The sequence below is a fragment of the Frieseomelitta varia genome, unplaced genomic scaffold (genome assembly GCF_011392965.1).
Source record: "Frieseomelitta varia isolate USP_RPSP 00005682 unplaced genomic scaffold, Fvar_1.2 scaffold_246, whole genome shotgun sequence".
NCBI classification, from domain to species: Eukaryota; Metazoa; Arthropoda; class Insecta; order Hymenoptera; family Apidae; genus Frieseomelitta; species Frieseomelitta varia.
Window position 1 is genome coordinate 79869 of NW_025109975.1, and position 9722 is coordinate 89590.

The following is a 9722-nucleotide window of genomic DNA, read 5'->3' on the forward strand; positions in this document are numbered from 1 at the left end:
TTGAAAGTTTTGAGATTTCACGTTGATAGGGTTTTATAATATTATTATGGTTCTTGGTTCAGGGTTATAAATTCTTAGAAAGAATTCTGTATCTAATTGATTCAAGTCTAATTGAAAGTTTGGAGATATCACGTTGATAAGGTTTTATAATATTATTATGGTTCTTGGTTCAGGGTTATAAATTCTTAGAAAGAATTCTGTATCTAAAAATTGATTCAAGTCAAGTTTTAAGATACATTGATAGGTTTTTGTAATATTATTATCGTTCTTGGTTTAGGGCTAAGGATTGTTAGAAAGGATTTTGCATCTAACTGATCTGAAGGTTTCGAGACGTTACGTCGTAATATATTATCGTTCTTCGATCGAGCACTTACAGCTGCGAACTGTAAGCTTGACTGTTTAACTAGGAAACTTTTATTATCGTTTCATTCATTCTCCTTTGAAATTCCAAACACTAGAGAAACGTTAAATCCCAGAAGAAATCTATCGACGCAAATAACACCATAAAACAAAATTCTGGTTAAATAAACTGGTGTCCCGACCTGTTTCAAACATGGCTACCCACGCTTTTGTTATACTCCACATGACTGCTGATAACGACAATCGTGCGACCTATCGAAGATTTAACATTTTGCTCTCGAATTTTTTGTATCATCTACCAAGAATATATTTACAAAATAGCACTGAGTGATATCAACATTCATAAATAATGATGTGTCACTGGAATATCGCTAAAAATGACATAGCATTGGAAATAAGTATCCTGTTGTAAATGGTATTTAGCATAAAATTTTGTTGATTTGACTTCTCTTATACATGTGACATGACGACACTGCTAGATACATTCAAACTTCGGGGGAAAAATAATTCCCTCCGCCACTTTATAAATTTCCATAAGAAGCAAGAATTATAGTTCATGCGAGTTGTCACAACGAATGTCGATTAATTCATGACTGCCACTGTTCCCTTTTAGTTCATCATCTTCTGAAATTTTTTAACTCTTGTAGCTTCCACTCTAGCACTATGTCATACAATACCTATGTTATAATTGTTATAATTATAATATATCGTTATAATTATAATTATGTTATCGTTATAAGTATATTATAATTATAATTATGTTATAATTATAATGTATCGTTATATTATAATTATAATATATCGTTATAATATACGTAATATAATATAATTATAATATAATATACATAACATACGTAATATAATATAATTATAACATAATATACATAGCATACGTAATATAATATACATAATATACGCAATATAATATAATTACAATATAATATACATGACATACGTAATATAATATAATTATAATATAATATACGTAATATAATATAATTATAATATATAATATACATGACATACGTAATATAATTATAACATAATATATATAATATACGTAATATAACATAATGTAATATACATAATATAATTACAACAACGTAATTATCAGCAATTGTAAAAGAAAAAGGAAAGTCCAAACTTTGAACCATCAGATTCAAGACACGATGTCCCCTCGGAAGTGATAGTCGAGGGTTAACAGAAATCGAGATAGGTACGAGGAAACTTTTCTCTATCTATCTCTCTCTCTCTCTCTCTCTCTCACTCTCTCTCTCTCTCTCACTCGGTGTTATAAATTTCGTGATCAACGGTGGCAACTAACCGGTGATCCAATGGATTCACAAAGGGAAGAAAGAAGAAACGACGGAGAAAGAGGAGAGAGACCTGGTCGCCTCACTATATTTACGCGTAAGCGAGGCTAACTCGGTGGAGGTTGTTGGTCCATTAGCGATGTTTTGCGCGAGTAAAGTGCGTGCGAGCACAGCTGTTACCACGTAAACCACGCGTATGGCTGCCAAGAGCAACAGGAGATCGGTCGTCTGTGACTAGGACGCGCGCGCGCGCACGGGGGATGATTGCAGGAAAAGAAAAGAAAAGAATCGAGAAAGAGGGGTAGGGCGAGATTATCTTCGATCTTGTTCGATAAAGGCGAGCATCGTCGCGCGCTTGCCTGATCATCAACGACTCTCTCTCTCTCTCTCTCTCTCTCTCTCTCTCCAGTCGCTCCGTGTCTTCCACCGGAATAGCTTGATCGAAGGGGCGGATCAATTTATGGGCGGATTGTTTGAGAAACGATCGCTGATCCGCTTCGACGTCGATGCGCCTCCGCTTCGTCTCTCCGGGCTTGATTAATTTTTTAGTCTTTCCTTCGCTTTTCTTCACTTCGTCAATAGTAAATCGCGCGACGTCGGAGTAAATCCAATACGGAGTAAATTGCTCGGCGGGCGAACATGTGACGTAACGTTTGTCCTGTCTCGTTGCATCCACGCAACTGGTTCGCGGACACGCGTGAACAAACTGTATAGGGGTGGCTAAGCACTAGGTGGCGCATAGAATGACACAAGATATAGAAATATCGAGATTAACTTGACTATTTTCAGTTTTCTTAAAAGCAAAATTTGATACCCCCTCTCCTGTTCCAAATGGCGTTGACTGGATAAATGCTTTGCAAGATGCTACCTCGCGAAGCTTTTCACAAACCTCGGGAAGTTTGCACAAAAGTATATGTGTATGCCTGTTTGGAAGTACCCATAGATTCAAACAAGCTCCTTTCTTCGTGAAATTATTAAAGGTTTGGCTACAAGTGATGTCGCTTTTTTTCAAATTTAATAAACATTGCCATCTAGTGGCAATGATTTAACTTGTTACGACGTAATCTATATTCTAATTAAATGTATTGACATTTAGTGTCAATAACTTATTGTTAAATTTTGAAGAAATTTCAGTGAATCCTATAAGAATGGAAGAGCAAAGTGTGGATGAATTCTATATTAAACATTTGTTTAATATGCTTTTAATATGAGTTTTGTTTAATATGCTTTTATTTAATATGCTATGCTAACATTTGTTTGCTTTTGTTTAATATGCTATGCTAACAATTTGTTTAATATGCTTTTAATATGAGTTTTGAAAAGCAACAATGCCACTAACGCCACAAATGTCATTTAGATACTTGGATACCAGAACATGTTCAGCGTTGTTTTTTATCTGATTTTACAAAAAGGGAAGAGAAAGTTTGTCAGAGAGATGGACGAAGATTGTCAATAACGATTATACCATAGATTAAAGCTGTATTAACTTTAAAATAAAATAAAATTTTGCACCAAAAGTATCAAAGGACGACATTGCTTATGGGTACCCTCTAAACTAATAATTCAAAATAAGAATCGATCGAGAATGGCGTGAACGATGAGAATTTAAAAAATTCTTCTATAATTCTCGCTACAACAGGCTCATAAATTTCATTAAAAAGTGAGTTATTTTGTCTTTTTCTAATGTCCTTCTTACGCGTTTACTATCTATAAAGACGTTTGCTGAAATAATTTAGTGGCGCGTCGAAGCTTACTTGAGAAAAAAATTGGCACGTGAGGGTACAAAAATTTGACCACCGGTATGCAATAATTCGTCGCTTTCTTTTTGAACTCGTCGGAACGACATCGCTAATAAATTCACTGTCGCTTTCCACTTTGAAATAAAGATAAAAATTACCAAGCAGCGATAAATTGACTGTTTGTCTTTCTTGGATTATATTTAAATAATAAAATACTTAACAAATACGTAGAGTGAAAATAACGATAAACGGTCTTCTCTATATCGTCGCAAACAAGTCCAATCGCATAATTGGATTATCAGAAACAGGAAACTTCCTTTTCTCTCGCGAGAGTTCCTCTTTAGCAGAAAGCGCAGAAAAATCGACGAACAGACAGGGAGAACTGCAAAGCGCGACAGAAAGGAAGGAAAAACGAGCGACCGTGTTCGCATTGGGTGAAATTGAAGGACCGACGGTATCCTAGAAGAAGAGGCTTGTACGGGGGACACTTTACGATTTGTTCGCGCGCCCGATGTATCACGGGACTATTTTTAAAGGAAATCTATTAATACACACCGTACATTTTCTCGTTTGACGATTATACTTCCTCGTCGTGATACTCGGATCCAAGAATATCCCGATGCCTGTCCTTCGAGGACTCGTCTCTCGTAAAACAACAGGCCTCCACCTCTCGACATCGTCTTTCTCCCGTCGTTCCCTCTATTTAAAACGATTCGATTCTTTTTACGAACCTCGGAGGAACCTCGGGAGTAATCGAAATTTCCGACAAAAAATTCTAGAGAATTCAGAGGACCGTAAATTTAGAGAAAAAGAAGAGAAAAAAAAAAAGAAACACCAACTGTCGGACCGCTGAGAGAGAATAAAAGTGGGACGAGGAACGAAAGCGGAGGGATGAAACGAAAGAGGGACGAGGAAGAGCTCGCTCGGCACGTAATCGCGGCAACCGCGGCGACGTAACTTGGACGCGAGGTGAAACGCGTTCGTGTCAGTGGTGCAGCACACGAACAGACCGGCGTTTCGAACGGAACACAGAAGGTGTGAGGGTGTCGCCGTTTGGAAGCCGGCCAGCGAATAAGAAGCAGCGAGGAACACAAGCGAGCCGCTGCCCACGCATCGCAACATACCGATAAATAATCGAACCAGACGTCCTTAGACCATCGCCCAGCCAAATTTCCTACGTCCGATCGGTCCTACGAAGGTCGCGTCACCGCACAATGGGCCGGGCTGGGAATCCAGGCGACGTTTTGACAGAAAAAAATCGACTTTCGCATTTTGATATTTATTTATTTATTTATTTATTTATTTTTTTTTTTTTTTTTATACGTAAGTCACCGGACACACTACGACAAAAATTGAGGTATGGACAGTTATATTATTCGATGAAATATTCTATTTTATTATTTTATATCCTTATTTAAACAAAATTACTAATTATTACGTATGTGTGTATAATATCTAGAATACACGTGTCGTACAGTTGATGTGTCAAAAATCTTATCAAGAAGTATATAATGTATCTTATATCTTTGTTTCGCCGATATATCCGCCTCGTGCAAATATGACGACCCGAATTAACCGTGTCATTCTTTCGATTAACTTTATCAATATTTATCGGAATGAATTTCTTTCCACGCTTATTATGATTACTTTCACAAGCCTTTTTTCGATTTTGAACACGTTTCCCGAAGTCTTCTGTCCAATTTGTCCTATAATTCTTCGACTGGATTTTTTAAACATATTCCTTTTTTTTATATTTTTTGAAATATTCATTCAGACTATATACGTAAAATATCAGTTTTGTTTTCGAGTATCATTATAAAATAAGTACATGTAACAAGATTGTACAATAAAATTAATCCAGAAAAGTATATCTGTGTTCTAGTAACTATTCACCTCAAAATAAGCAAGTGTCCGGTGACTTATGAACATTGACAAAAAGATAATGACAATTTTAATCAGTTAAAACAGATGCACAAAGTCTCGATTCGCAAATCAAATAATTTGATTCTTCTTCTTTTGAAATAAAAGATGGTCTTTCTTGATGAGAAATCATACCTCTCACTGATAATTATTAGTACATGGTATATTTTTAAAAAAATATTGATCGAAACGAAGAAAATTTTCTGTGCAAGGAAATGATACTCTCGGAGTAATAACTAATAACTACGTTTCGTCTACGAGGCTCGTACACGGCGAGGAAATTTCAACGTAGTGGGGGAGCGATCGACGCAGTGGAGGGGATAGCGCTAGCGATGAGAAAAGTGGGGAGCCAAGTGGGCCGCCAGTTAGCCACCTCTGTTCTAAACATCGATGCAACGCCTCGACACTCGCATTCTGACAATTCTAAATCCGTGAAATTTCCGTGTCTTTAAATTACTTAAAATTACTGTTCAAAACTATCGAAGGCGACAGGGCATTGAGTTCGCTATTAATTTGCGTATATTAAATAATTTATCCAAACACTGCACGACATGAACGTGCAACGTCTTGACACTTGCACTTTCACAATACGTGCGAAAAACTCTCGAAATAGGAAACTGCAGGCACAGGAAATGAAATTGAAACCTAATTATCCCAGAGGGATGAAAGGAAATGAAAGCGAGGGTCGTGATTAAACGAAAACGAAATCGAAACATTGAATCTCGAGTCCCTTTTAACGCTTTATATATTTATCCACGATAATTATAGAGAGAAATTGCAGGAGTGTCAAAGGTCAAGGGGATCTGCAAGTACGATAGCAGCCTCTATGATCTGACGGGGGCTGGATTTTACGTAAACTTCGGGGAAAGTTGTTTCTCTGTACTCGTTGGCCAACACGGCATTCTTGTTCCAAGGCTCGAAAAGGTTAAAAGTCCATTGTTCGTCTCTAGTCGGGATTAAATTTAGATTTGGTTTTCCATCGACAGCTGTTGGACTCGGCTCTGGCTGGTTTACGAGCATTATTCGCGAACGTGCTTGGTCACTTTTAATGCCATTTCCCGGACAATCCGGGAACACTACGGTCGAGGCTTTACGAAGGAACAAAAATATAATCCGCGGAATAATCCGTTTCATAATGGTTAAATCACCATACGAATGAACGAAATTTCACGGATCTTTCGAAACACGTATAATACGTATTTCGTGTTTTGGATTACATAGGAGAGGTAATTAAATAGCAAATAACATGGTGAGTCAAAACACTCTCATTCGCGCTTCGATCCCGGAAAATCGCGACGAATTGATCCCGATCGATTCGCGATTGCCACTCGATTGACTCTCGAGAGCGAGTGAGCGAACGAGCTAAAAAAAAAATCGAGGTACAGGCTAAACGTCCGCTCGAACAGGCTGGACATTTTTAGACGTAGGCGACGATCGAGGCGTTCCCCTGTCGCATGATCGAGCCGAGTTGTCCGGCACTCGCCCACTGTTGAGATTTTATAACAATTCCGCGGCCTTGAGAAACATCGCAAGAGCAACGAGAATTTGAAAGAAACCGAGAGAAAGAAAGAGAGAGAGAAAAAGAAGAAGAAGAAGAAGAAGAAGAAGAAGAAAATGAAGATCAAAATAATTCTGGGCTTACGTAACTGGAGGAATAAAACAGCGCGAAAATAAAGACATTGTACGGCCAGAACGCACGATATTTCACTGTCTCTCGGTAAACTTTCCTCTTTGAAGAACAAGCACGATCTCGTTAAAAAAAAAAAAAAAAAGAAAAAAGAAGATAGAGAGAAAGAAAGAAAGAGAAAGAGAAAAGAAGATTCGGAATAGACGATCGTTCTCTTTCGAGCGTTCGACGCAATCGAAAGGTTTAAAACATCTGGCGATGACATTTTTCATTGGCTCCGGACGAAAGTAACTGCCCGTGTTGTACCGTATTTTCGAAATTTCGTAATACAGCGCGCTACGCTTAAATCGAACGTCCGCTACTCCGGTGATATAACAACGGTGTGGCTCCATACGATTTCCGATCGCGTATTATTAAACGTTGATACATCAACGTGGAATCCGGCGCGTACGGCGCTTTTAATGCCCGTTGTTCCGACGTTCCTGTTATTACCATCGATCCTTGGAAACGTCGATATTAAACGTCGACCATAACTCTGAATGTCTTAAAAACTTTCCAAGGTCTATTCGCGAGTCTTCTCGAAAACTGACGGTCCTTGGAAGAAGAAGAAGAAGAAGAAGAAGAAGAAAAAGAGTGAAAAAAAATAAGAGCGATATATTATCACGCATTAATTCAAATGAACAATTACGTTAATGTAAATACTCGTTGAGAAGAGAAATTGAGAAAAGAAACACCGAGAAAAATTACGTCAACTGATTGAAATAAACATTGAGGAGAGAAATTTAAATAAAATTTAAGCAAAAAAACATTGGGGCAAGATCAAGTTGATTTTAAATATTTAACTGATTCGAGCAAAAGTTAAACGATAATTTAAATCTGAACCAATTAAGTCGGCGAAAGTGTTGACTAGAATTTCTTTTTCTCGGGACAGTCAATTAACTCGTGACAGGGCGTCCCATGGAAAGTCGCCGACCTTTAACACCGGAGCCACCTTGCTGATAAATGAAGAAAGTAATTAAAAGGGGCGGACGTTCGTTAACGACGAAGGTTCGAATTCCTCGTGATCATCGGTTCGTCCGTGCACCAACCATAAATCACCGTCTCTCGCTGTCGCTTCTACAATGCGCCCTTTCGAGTTTCGACCCCGTCATCGACTTCACGCACGCTGGACGTACAACGTACGCGTAATTAGAACTGCGAAGAAAGACCAATCTGAACGGTTCGTTCCTCACGGATACAAATTCACTTTGACAGACATTGATTTCAACTATCATTGACATTGTAGTTGCAACTTGTAAATACAAATATTATGCGAACAACTGTTAAAGTAGATACAGAGATAGTACACGCTGAAATATGAAAGAAAGTCCTGACGAACGTGGAAAATTAATAGTTTCAATGTTACAAACGATTTGTTGTTTCGCTTGAAATTGGCTTGTGCGAAACAATTAAAACACATTCGGGGATTTTTGAAAGCCGAGAACTTTTTGGTCCCAAATTGCAACGTTTTCTCAGTTTTAAGTATATTTAAATGTAATTCAGGCAAAACAAATGATAAGTTTGTTACTTCTTAATAATTTCTATCCTAGTGATATCATTCCTACGAGTTTAAAAGAGAAAGAGAGCGACAAATTATTGTATACGTTTCGGTCGCTCGTTATGGTCCGCGAACCAGTCAGCGCAAGGGGTTGAAATTCACATTTTTAAAAGATTATTGACCAAATGACGACAGTGGCGAGTTCCTTGAACACAAGTTGAAATAATTGCCTATGAATAAATCCGTATTAAAGAAAATCCAAATCATAGAAAATTCCTATGAACAAATTCGTATTAAAGAAAATCCGAATTACAGAAAATTCCTATGAACAAACCCGTATTAAAGAAAATCCGAATCATAGAAAATTCCTATGAACAAATTCGTATTAAAGAAAATCCGAATCATAGAAAATTCCTATGAACAAATTCGTATTAAAGAAAATCCGAATTATAGAAAATTCCTATGAACAAATTCGTATTAAAGAAAATCCAAATTATAGAAAATTCCTATGAACAAATTCGTATTAAAGAAAATCCGAATCACAGAAAATTCCTATGAACAAATTCGTGTTAAAGAAAATCCAATTTATAGAAAATTCCTATGAACAAATCCGTATTAAAGGAAATCCGATTTATAGAAAATTCCTATGAACAAATCCGTATTAAAGAAAATCCAAATTATAGAAAATTCCTATGAACAAATCCGTATTAAGGAAAATCCAAATTATAGAAAATTCCTATGAACGAATCCGTATTAAAGAAAATCCAAATTATAGAAAATTCTTATGAACGAATCCGTATTAAAGAAAATCCAAATTATAGAAAATTCCTATGAACAAATTCATATTAAAGAAAATTCGAATTATAGAAAATTCCTATGAACGAGTCCGTATTAAAGAAAATCCGAATCATAAAAAATTCCTATGAACAAACCCATATTAAAGAAAATTCAAATTATAGAAAATTCTTATGAACAAATTCGTATTAAAGAAAATCCAATTTATAGAAAATTCCTATGAACAAATTCGTATTAAAAAAAATCCGAATCATAGAAAATTCCTATGAACAAATCCGTATTAAAGAAAATCCAAATTATAGAAAATTCCTATGAACAAATTCGTATTAAAGAAAATCCGAATTATAAAAAATTCCTATGAACAAATTCGTATTAAAGAAAATCCGAATCATAGAAAATTCCTATGAACAAATTCGTATTAAAGAAAATCC

The 9722-nt window shown here is 36.5% G+C and overlaps 1 long non-coding RNA gene across 1 annotated transcript in view; it reads right to left on the reverse strand.

Moving 5' to 3' along the window:
• LOC122528128 overlaps positions 1-9722 on the reverse strand; it is a 27797-nt gene that overhangs the window by 13321 nt on the left and 4754 nt on the right. The window contains exon 2 of the long non-coding RNA XR_006306496.1: positions 4260-4261. This is a non-coding gene — a long non-coding RNA (uncharacterized LOC122528128). The remainder of the gene's footprint in view (positions 1-4259; positions 4262-9722) is intronic.